Here is a 12,190-nt window from a genome sequence, read left to right on the forward strand (position 1 = left end):
CAACAAAGAAACAGAAGAGAGTGCAGATGACATAAAAAAACTGTTCACAGAAGTGATAGCAGAAAACTTCCCAAGCAGGGGGAAAGAACTTGACATACAGATAAGTGAGGTATATAAGACTCCAACTAGCCTTGATCAAAAAAAAAATCTACACATAGGCATATAATTGTTAAGATTTCAGAAACCCAACAGAAGAACAAAGTTCTACAAGCAATTAGAGAAAAGAAACAAATCACATGCAAAGGAAAGCCCATCAGAATCACAGCAGACTTCTCAATGCAAACACTCAAGGCAAGAAGAGTATTGCAAGCCCTAAAGAAAAACAGCCTCCAGCCCAGATTGATGTATCCTGCAAAACTATCTTTCAAATACATGTAGAATAAAAATAGCAGTAACAATACAACAGCATATATACATTAAGGGACACTTAAAGTGTTCCAAAGTTCCTCCATCATTTAAAAGAAAAGCAACTGTACAGGAAGATGGCAGAGTAGTGAAGAGCATAGAAACAGCCTCTCAAAGACTTGGTATCTAGACTCTGGAATATACCAGTGTGAGGAAGAGAAGAAGGAGGGAAGCAGGCCCTTGGGACCCAGCAAGGATCTGAAGCAAGAATTGAAGCCCACGGGAAAAATGAAAAGAGACCCCAACACAGAAGGAGGTGGCAAGTGGCACTTTGTCCCTGAGCCCTGACTCACTGCATGGGAGGGGGTGCTAGAACCTGCAGATGCACAGTGACTACTGATGACCCCAGAAGACTCCACTGAGAAACACACCAGTGAAATGGAACAGTGAACACAGTGAACCACAGTGGCTGGTGAGTTATTTGGTTTCAGACCTCCTCCAAGAGAGGGTGACTGCCCAGGAGATGGTGACTGGAGAGAAGCCAACTGAGCTTGGAACTCAGAGCAGCTACAGGCTGCCTCCATCAAGCAGCTCCCAGTGTCAAGGTGAAGCAGAATCAAGTTCAAGCCTGCAGGGAGCCAAGTTCAAATTGGCAGGAGGCACATGAAATGTTGCAGGCTAAACAAATCAGGTTCCAGCCTCACAGCCAGAAATCAGCCTGAACTTCAGTGGAACTAAAGGTGCAGGCTTGCTGGGATTACCCACTATCCCACAATAAATCTACAGCTGGCTTACTTGGATTAATCAACACAAGTCTGGGTTCTGTCTCCCCACTCTGTCTACTAGTGACAGGAGAGACAGAGACACACCCTGAAGTGGACTTTGTTTTTTCTTCTTTTCCTTTTTTTTTCTTTTCTTCTTCTTTTTCTTGTTTTCTGGTTTTGTTTTGTTTTGTTTTTCTTGGTTGTTTGTGTTTTTATATGAGTGAGAACATTCTTTCTAGATTTGTTGTTGGGGTTCTGTTCTGTTCCTGTTTTCATTTCTCCCCTTTCTCTTTCCCTCTTGTCTTATTTACAAATTTTCCAAAGTTTGTGTCATTTTCCTTTGTCCTCCAGCATTGCTTCTAATCTCTTCCTCTTCTCCTAGCTTTCTATTTTTCCCCCTTACCTCTTTTAAATTTTCTCCCTGAGGGTAAAAATCACCATATTGAGGGGATATTTACATATACAATTTTCTGGCTTGTTTTACATTTTGTTTTACAATCATAAATATAGTTTGAATGGTTAAAGGTGGAAATTAACAGTTATCACCATTTTTCATTTTCTAGGCTGTTTGATGCTATTGCTATTGCTGTTGTACTACTTAAGCCAAGGTGACATAACTGTTCTAATCAGTTATTCTTCTGTGTATGCCACACTGAGATTGCCTAAGAGTCATAAACAATAAATGCTATCAGCCAGTGTTAAGGAACCAGAGGCTAGCCAAATAGGCAGCAACTTCTCATTACCAATAAATTGAAAAGGTAGGATCTTGCAACAGACTTAAAACTGAAAAGCCAGCTATACCTGGAAGACACCTCTTAGAAATAGTTAATTCCTAAGGGTTCTAAATACTAACAATAAAGCTACTTACCATAAGCAATTTACAAGCATCAACCCAGGAATTAAATTTTAAAAGAATAGAAAATGAGAAGACACTTAAGCAAGATACAACCCCAGACTTCTAGCTCACCAAAGGCAAACCCAGGAGGCAGTGAAGTGGACCAATTAGAAATCCATCCACCTGGACTCTCTGAAGTGGTAACAACAGAAGTAACAAAGCAGATGAATGAGGCTCTGGAAAAAAAATCAAATCAAAAGCAATCTCTCAGGTAACTATAGAGATGGTGACCATAATGAAAGACATGGTTAGTGACTCTAGACCAGATACAGATTTTATAAAATAGAGGAAAATGATGGAAACTATGAATGCTCAACATAGAAAAGAAATGGAATCAATGAAACAGATTCAAACAAGTAATCAGGAGATTAAAAATTCCATTGAAAATACATACAGCAGAATTAGATAATGTGAGGACAGAATATAAGATATAGAAGACAGAATGGCAGTTAATGATCATGAAAAGAAAGATTTCTTACAAATAGCAAGGCACCATGAAAAATCAATCCAACAGCTGCTACATGATGCAAAGAAGAATAATATAAGATTGACCAGAGTCTATGAAAAAGCAGGAGATAGCGCAAACAACATAAAAAACTTGTTCTCAAAAGTAATGGCAGAAAGCTTCCCAAGCATGGAAAAAGAAATGGACATACAGATAAGTGAGACATACAGAACTCCAATTAGCCATGATCAAAAAATCTACACTAAGGCATAAAATAGTCAAGATTACAGAAATTCAACACAAGGACAAAATATTAAAAGATGTTAGAGAAAAGAAACAAATCACCTATAAAGGAAAGCCCATCAGAATTGCAACAGGCTTCTCAACAAACCCTAAAGTCAAGAAGGGCTTAGAGTGAAGTATTTCAAGCCCTAAAAGAAAACAACCTCCAACCCACATTGATGTACCCTATAAAATTATCATTCAAAATAGACAGAGAAATAAGATACTTTCATAACAAAGAGCACCTGAACAAATTCATAACCACCAAACCAGCACTCCAAAATATCTGAAGGACATTCTAGAAAGAGATAACAACCACTACAACTCCAGGAGCCCCAACAGAATGAATCCACCAGACAAGGCAAGTAATTAAAGAGAGAAGAAAGAAAGGGGACCAACAATGGGAAAATAACATGACAAGGATAAATCAATACATATCAGTTATAATCATCAATGTAAATGATCTCAATTTATAAATCAAAAGAAACAGACTGGCAGAATGGATCAAGAAACAAAATCCAACAATAGGCTGCATACAAGAAACACATTTGATTGAAAAAGAAATTCATAGACTGAAAGTCAGTGGATAGTACTCCACATAACAGGAACCTGGAAAAATTCAGGGGTAGCTATTCTATTTGGAGACAAGGTGGATTTCAAGCCAAGCCTAAAACAGAGACAGAGAAGGTCACTACACCCTTGTAAAGGGAACAATTCCAGTGGAAGAAATAACAATCCTAAATATATATGTACCAAATATCAGTACAGCCAACTATATAAAACAATTATAACAGACATGAAAAATGAAATAAGCAGTAATACAATTGTAATGTGGGTCCTCAATACCCCACTGTCACAAATAGACACAGCAACTAGACAAAAAACACAAAGAAATATCAGAACTGAACCAAACTTTTGAATAGACTTAGTAGATGTCCATAGAATATTCCACCTGCTGACATTAGAACATACATTCTTCTCAGCTGTACAAGAAATGCTCTCCTAAATAGACCACATAGTAGCCTGAAGAACATGCTTAAGTAAATGGAAAGAAACTGAAATTATCCCATGCATATTATTAGACTATAGAGCAATGAAATTGAAAATTAATGGCCAAAGAAACCACAAAAACTTCATAAACATATGGAAATTATATAACACTCTCGTGAAAAACCAATGAGTTGCAGAAGGAATTAGACAGCTTCTACAATTAAATGATAATGCCAATACAACATACTGGAACTTCCGGGATGCAATGAAAGCAGTCCTATGAGGGAAATTTTTAGCAGTGAATTTCCATATTAGAAAAACAGAGTGAGCACAAATAAACAACTTCATGTTGAACCTCAAGCTTCTACAACAGAAGAGCAAGTCAACCCCAAAGCTCATAGAAGGGAAAAAAAATTATAAAGATCAGAGCAGAAATTAACGCAGTGGAGACTAAGAAAATAATACAAGAATCAATGAATCAAAGAGTTCCTTGAAAGATTAAATAAAATTGAAAAACTATTAGCCAACCTTATCAAAAAGAGGAAAGAAGAGATTCAAATCCATGAATTAGGAAGAAAAAGGTGAAATTACAACAGATCCTGTAGAAATCCAGAGGCTCATCAATACCTACTGGGAGAACCTGCATTCTAATAAGATGGAAAACAGAGAAGAAATGGACAGATTCCTAGATACATATGAATTACCAAAGATGAATGAAGATCATATAAAAGTTCTAAATAAACCAATATCAGTCATTGAAATTGAAGATGTAATTAAAAACCTACCAATGAAAAAAAGCCCAGGCTCTGACAGATTCACTCCTGAATTCTACAAGAAACTTAGAGAAGAACTAATACTGCTTACTCTTTGTTCTCTTTAATGAAACTGAAAAGGAAGTGATACTCCCAAATGAATTCCTCGAAGCAAGTATTACCTGACACCAAAACTAGAGAAGGATCCAACCAAAAAAGGGAACTATGGGCCAATCTTCCTAATGAAGATAGACACAAAACTCCTCAATAAGATACTGGCAAAAAAATGCATCAAATCATCATGAAGATTATTCACCATGACCAAGTAAGATTCATCCCAGGGATGCAGGGATGGTTCAATGCGTGCAAATCAATAAATGTAATATACTATATTAACAGAGCCCAGGACAAAATCCACATGATCATCTCAATAGATGCAGAAAAAGCATTTGACAAAGTCCTACACACATTCATGCTTGAAAAAAACTGTACAGAAAACTGGAATAGATGGTCTTTATCTCAATCTGATAAAAGCCATCTATGACAATCCAACAGCCAACATTGTACTAAATGGACAAAAACTGAAAGCTTTCGCTATAAAATCAGGAACAAGATAAGGATCTTCACTATCACCACTCTTATTCAATATAGTTCTGGAAACTTTGCCAGAGCAATTAGACAAGAGAAAGAAATAAAAGGAATAAGGACAGGAAAGGAAGAACTTAAATTATCATTATTTGTGGATGACATGATAGTCTACATAGAAGACCCCAAAACTCCACCAAAATACTTCTCAATTTAGTAACCAAATTCAGTTGCATAGATGGATACAGAGTCAACACTCAAAGATCAACAGCATTCCTGCACACAAATAACACTCACTGAGAAAGAAATTAAGAAAATCACACTTTCATAACAGCATCCAAAAAATGAAATCTTAGGAATCAATGTAATGAAGGATGTAAAAGACCATTACATGGAAAACTACAGCACTCTGAAAAAGGAGATTGAAGAGAATATCAGAAAATGGAAATATATACCTTGTTCTTGGGTAGGATGAACCAATATAGGGAAAATGACTATACTCTCAAAATTGTTAAACAGATTTAATGCAATCCCGATCAACGCACCAATAGCATACTGCACAGAATTAGAAAAAACAATCCTAAAATTCATTTGGAACCAGAAGATACCTAGAATAGCAAAAGCAATTCTGGGCAACAAAGGCAAGGCAGAAGGCATCACAATCCTTGACTTGTTTTGTATACTACAAAACTACTGTGATAAAAACAGCATGGTATTGGGGAAAAAAAAAAGACCCAAGGATCAGTAGAACAGATTAGAAGATGCAGAAACAACTCCAAACAGACTCAGCCACCTTATCTTTGACAAAAGGGCCAAACGCCTTCACTGGAAGAAAGATAGCCTCTTTAATAAATGCCACTGGAAAAACTTGCTTTCCACATGCCAAAGACTAAACCTAGACCCATATCTTTTACCATGCACTAAACTAAAATTGAAATGGATGAAAGATCTAAATATTAAAACAGAAACACTAAATCTGCTAGAAGACAGAATAGGTAGAACTCTAGAAGACAACATTAGTGTAGGCAAAGACTTTATGAACAAAATCCCAATTGCATGGGAAATATCACAAAGAATGAACAAATGGGATGTGATCTGGTTTAAAAGCTTTTGCACAGCAAAAGAAACCACTAACAGAGTGAAGGGACAACCCACAGAGTGGGGAAAAAATTTTGCCAGCTGTTGCTCAGACAAAACACTAATATCTAGAATGCATGAAGAACTCAAAAAAATCAGACCCCCCCCAAACTGAAAGATCTAATCCAAAAATGGAGATCTGAAATGAATAGACACTTCTCAGATGAAGAAACACAAACACCAAATAAATGTATGAAAAAACATTCAATATCAGTGGTCTTTCAAGAGATGCAAAAGAAAACAACAGAGATTCCATCTCACTCCAGAAAGAATGGCTTTTATCAAGAAATCAACCAATAACAAATGCTGGCAGGCCTGTGGGAAAAAGGGAGCTCATCTCCACTGTTGATAGGATGTAGACTGGTGCAACCAGTGTGAAAATCTATGTGGTGATTCCTCAAAAAACTAAAACTAGAGATTCCATTTGACCCAGATGTTCCCCTTCTAGGCATCTTTCTGAAAGAATTAAAAGCATCATACCACAGCGATATATTCACATCCATGTTTAAAGCACCACAATTTGTAATAATTAAATCTTGGAAATATCAATGGATGAATAGATAAAGATGTGGGGGTTTTTATACAATGGAATACTATTCTGCCATAAAGAAGGATATGCTTAAGACATTAATAGGTAAATGGATGCACCTTGACACCATCTTAAGTGAAATAAATCAGACACACGTTTAAATATCGCATTGTTTCTCTGGTGTGAGAAACCAAATGTATAATAGATATTGGGAAATGGGAAGAAAATATTCAAATGGGAAGGAAAACAAGGGAGGGAGGAGGGAGAAAGAAAGGAAGAGGAAAGAAGAAAAAGAGAATAGAAGAAAAAATGGAAACAAAACTGTTGTAAATAAGGAGGGGAAGAGGAGTTGAAGAGAGGGGAGAGAAACGAGAAAAAAGAAGAATCAAGATATATCATGTACAAGTACAAATTCCCTATGACGAATGTTGTCATTATGTATATCTAAAGTATATCAATACAATTAATTTAAAAAGAAGAAAAAAGATCTTATTTCATTCTCATAAAAGCCAGATATAACAAACCTACTGCCAATCTCATATTAAATGGGGAAAAGCTAAAAACATTCTCTGTAAAATAAAGAACAAGACAAAGATTTCTACTATCAACTCTCCTGTTCAACATAGTACCCAAAACACAAGCCAGAACAATAAGGCAAGAGAAAGAAATAAAAAGGATATGTATAGGAAAGGAAGAAGTCAAATTATCATTATTTGCAGATGACATGATCCTCTACATAGAAGACCCAGAAAATTCCAGCAAAAGACTCCTAGAGTTAATAAACAAATTCAGCAATATAGCAGGATACAAAATCAACACACAAAAAACAATAGCATTCCTATACACTGAAAACAAACTCATTGAAAAATAAATTAGACAAAAATACCATCCACAATAGCATCAAGAAAGATTAAATACTCAGAAATTAAACTAATGAAGGAAGTGAAAGATCTCTATAATGAAATGCTATGGAAAAGGAAATCAAAGAAAATGGAAATCAGAAAATGGAAAGATATCTTCTGTTCCTGGATAGGCAGAACCAATATTGTCAAAATGGCCATACTTCAAAAACTATTATACAGATTTGACACAACATCAATGAAAATAACAATAGCATCGCTCACAGAACTAGAGAAATCACTCCTAAAATTCATATGGAACCAGAAGAGACCCAGAATAACAAAAGCAATCCTGGGCAACAACAGCAAAGAGGAGGCATCACAATCCCAGGCTTCAAGTTATATTACAAAGCTACTGTGGGGGAAAAAAAAAATCACACCATGGTACTGGCACAAAACAGATACGTAAATAAAATAAAGGATGCAAAAAAAAAAAAAAGAATAGAAGATGCAGAGACTACTCCAGGCATATTTAGCCATCTCATCTTTAACAAAGGGTCCAAAACATGCTGGAAGAACAATAAAGTCTTTAACAAATGGTGCTAGGAAAACTGGCTATTGATATGCTGAACATTGAATCTAAAACCATATCTCTCACCATTGGACTAAACTAAAATCAAAATGGATCAAAGATCTAAATATTAAAATAGAAATACTTAATCTTCTGGAAGATAAAATGTAAAACTCTTGAAGACATAGGCAAGAACTTTCTGAACAGAACCCAATTGCATAAGATATAACAAAAATCTGCCGGGAATTTAGCTCAGGGGCAATGTGCCTGCCTCGCAAGCACAAGGTCCTGAGTTCGATCCCCAGTACCAGAAAATAAAAAGTCAAGATATAACAAAAATCAACAGATAATGATTATATCCAATTAGAAATCTTCTGCGCAGCAAAGGAAACAACCATCAGAGTGAAGAGACAACCTACAGAATTGGAAAAATATATATATGCCAACTATTTCTCAGAAAGAGGACCATCAAGAACATATAAAGAACTCAAAAACTTAGACTCACAAAAATAAAAGACCCAGTCAAAAAAATGGGCAACTGAAATAGTTATTTCATTGACATACAAATGACCAATAAATACATGAAAAAATGTTCAACATCGCTGGCCATTAGAGAAATGCAAATTAAAACAACACTGAGATTTCATCTTACTCCAGAAAGCATGTCTACCACCAAGAAATCAAGTAAATGCTGGTGAGGCTTCAGTGGGAAAAGACACCCTTCTACATTGTTGGTGGGAATGTAAACTAGTACAATTCGAAAATAGTACAGAGATTCCTGAAAAAGAAATTAAAATTAAAATTAAAATTTCTAGCTATTCCCTTTCAAGGTATCTTCCCAAAAGAGTTAAAGATAGCAGATTACAGAAACACATGCATACCCATGTATATAGCAGCCCAACCTATAATACCTAAGTCTTGGAAGCAGCCTATAGGCCCATCAAAAGATGAACAGTTAAAGAAAATGTGGTAGGGTCAGGGATTTAACTGAGTGGCACCACGCCTGCCTTGCAAGCGCAAGGTCCTGAGTTTGATCCCTGGTATTAAAAAAAAGAAAGAAAGAAAGAAAATGTGGTATGTATACACAATGAAGTACCACTCTACCATAAAGAAGGATAAATTTGAATCATTTTTAGGAAAAGGATACATCTTGAGACCAAAATACTACATGAAATTCATCAGATGAAGAAGGTTAAAATATCATATGGTTTCTCTTATACAAGAAACTTAAACATATAAATAATTTAAAGAGCATAATAAAGAATTATAGGAAATAGGGGGTATGAGAAGGGGATCTAGGGATGGAAAGAGAGGAAAGAATGAGAGGGACAAGAGGGGAGGGAGTTTAAAGGATTAAGATGTGATATGTACATATACCAACTCCCCATGATGAATCCCTTCATTACGTATCACAAACAGGTACTGATAAAAAAAGTTTTTAAAAAGATACAAAATCAGAAAAATGGTAAAATTAAACAAATTTATCAATCATCATATTCTGTGAAAGTAACTAAATATTCCTATTAAAAGACAAAATCAAACTGCATTGAACAAAGTCAAACTGTGGCTACTTACCAAAAAAATCTAAAAAAATAAAATACAGAAAGATCATGTGCTATTAAACACTAACAGAAAAGCGAAAATTAATATTAATTTCAAAAAAACTTTAAACCAAAAAGTTTTGCTAAGAGACACACAAGCTCACTTTATGGTCTTAGAAGGATCAATTCACTAGGAAGTCAAAACAATTCTAACTCTGTATCCCCCTAACTCCTTCAACCCATTGTTAAGTTCCTGGAGATATTAAAGTCTCAATAAAATTAGAGCCACAGTTCTCCCACTTCAATCTCTTATTCTGCTCAGTGCCAACCAGAGGGTAACCACAGATGCCTGGTGGAATTTGTTGCCTTCTTCAGCAGTAGATTTACTACTCTTTCCCTAAAAAAATGGGCTGTTCCTACAACTCCACTAAAAAGTTAATCCTATCCCCATTCTTTGATATCTGATTTCTCAACTACAAAATGTAAGGCAGATGAGTATCAATGATGCTTCCACACCCTCAAAGTTTAGAATCAAATGTGAAAACTGCCCCAGTGGTATTTCCCAAGACAAAGCAAAGTTTCTACACCGCTGTTCCAGCTATGGACTATAGTAGATATTGGGTTTTATCTAACAGAAGAAAGACAGAGAGAAAAAGACAGATGGAAGAAAAACAAGAATTTTTCAGTGGTTTCTTTCTTCGCCATTATGCTAGTCACTCCATGATAAATATTTGGAAATGACAACTTATAAAATTAAATGTCACTGAATTTACATTTCTCTAACAGACATGTTGAACATTTTCTCATGCATTCATTGGCAATTTCTATTTCTTCTGAGAATTGTCTATTCATTTCAATTGGCCATATTTTGATTGAGTCTTTTACTTGGGGGTCTAATTTTTTTTTTAATTCTGTGTATATTCTAGATATTAGTCCTCTGTCCATGGAAAAGCTGGCAAATTCATTTTCCCATTCTGTAGGTTGTCTCCTCACTATGTTAGTTGTTTCCCTTGCTGTGCAGAATCTGATATGATTCCATTCTTAGATTCTTGATGTTATTTCTCATGAAATTGGGGTTCTGTTCAGAAAGTCTTTGCTTATATCTATGTCTTCAAGAATTTTACCTATTTTATCTTCCAGAAGATTGTTTCTGCTTTAATATTTAGATTTTTGATCTATTTTGATTTAGATTCCATAAAAGAATGGCAATCATCAAGAAATCAAATAATAACAAATGCTGGAGTGGCTGTAGGGGGAAAAAAGGGGCCCTTTTATATTGTTAATGATAATGTAAACTAGTACAACTATTACGGAAACCAATATGAAAGTTCTTTAAAAGAATTGAAAACAGAAATTCCATTCAACTCAGCTATTTTACCCCTTCTAGATAACTACCTGAAAGAGTTAAGACATCATATTACAGTGATATATCCATATCCATTTTACAGCAGTAAAATTCATAATAGCTAAATCTTGGAAGTGGCCTATATGTCCAACAGATAAATGTCAACTGATAAATATGTCAACAGATAAATGGATTTTAAAATGTGGTATATACATAATGGGGTACTATTCTGCCATAAAGAAGGATAAACTTGAGTCATTTTTAGGAAAATGAATGCACCTTGAGATCATAATGTTAAATGAAATAAGTCAGACACTGAAGCTTAAGTATCACATGATTTTTCTTATAGGAGAAGCCCAAATATAAATAAATTATATAGCAAAATAAAAGATTATAGGAAATGGGGAGATAGATTTTTTGCAAAAGGGGAAGAGGCCAAGAGACAGAGGTAGTGAGAGGGGAAAGGGATTTTAAAAATTAAAATGTGAAATGTTATGTACATGTCCTGGCTCTGCACAATGAATAAGGAATGTGATCATTGTGTGCTACAAATATAAACTAACAAACTAAAAAAATTTTTAAATGTCACTAAATTCTATTAAATCAAAGACCTGCCCCCCCATATAGATTCAATGCAATCCCAATTGAAATCCCAGCAGCATACTTCACGGACCTTGAAAAAACAATCCAAAAATTCGTTTGGAACAAGAAGAGACCTAGAATAGCAAAAGCAATTCTAGGCAACAGAGAATGGCTGGGGGTATCATAAGCCCCAACTTAAAACTACACTACAAAGCTACTGTGATAAAAACAACATGGTACTGGCAAAGAAACAGACCCGCGGACCAGTGGAACCGATTAGAAGATGCAGAAACAACTTCAGACACACTCAGCCACCTCATCTTCGATAAAGGAGTCAAACACCCTCACTGGAGGAAAGATAGCTTCTTTAATAAATGGTGCTGGAAAAATTGGGTTTTATCTTGCCAAAGATTAAAACTAGACCTATATCTCTCACCATGAACTAAACTAAAATCAAAATGGATTAAAGATCTCAATATTAAAACAGAAACGCTGAACCAGCTGGAACAGAGGTTAGGTAGAACTCTTGAAGACATCGGTGTAGGAAAAGATTTTATGAACAAAACCTCAGTTGCCCGTGAACCACCA

Source organism: Heterocephalus glaber, unplaced genomic scaffold (assembly GCF_053883595.1).
Source record: "Heterocephalus glaber isolate CG9 unplaced genomic scaffold, H.glaber_assembly_v1.0 deba00000901, whole genome shotgun sequence".
Taxonomy (NCBI): Eukaryota; Metazoa; Chordata; class Mammalia; order Rodentia; family Bathyergidae; genus Heterocephalus; species Heterocephalus glaber.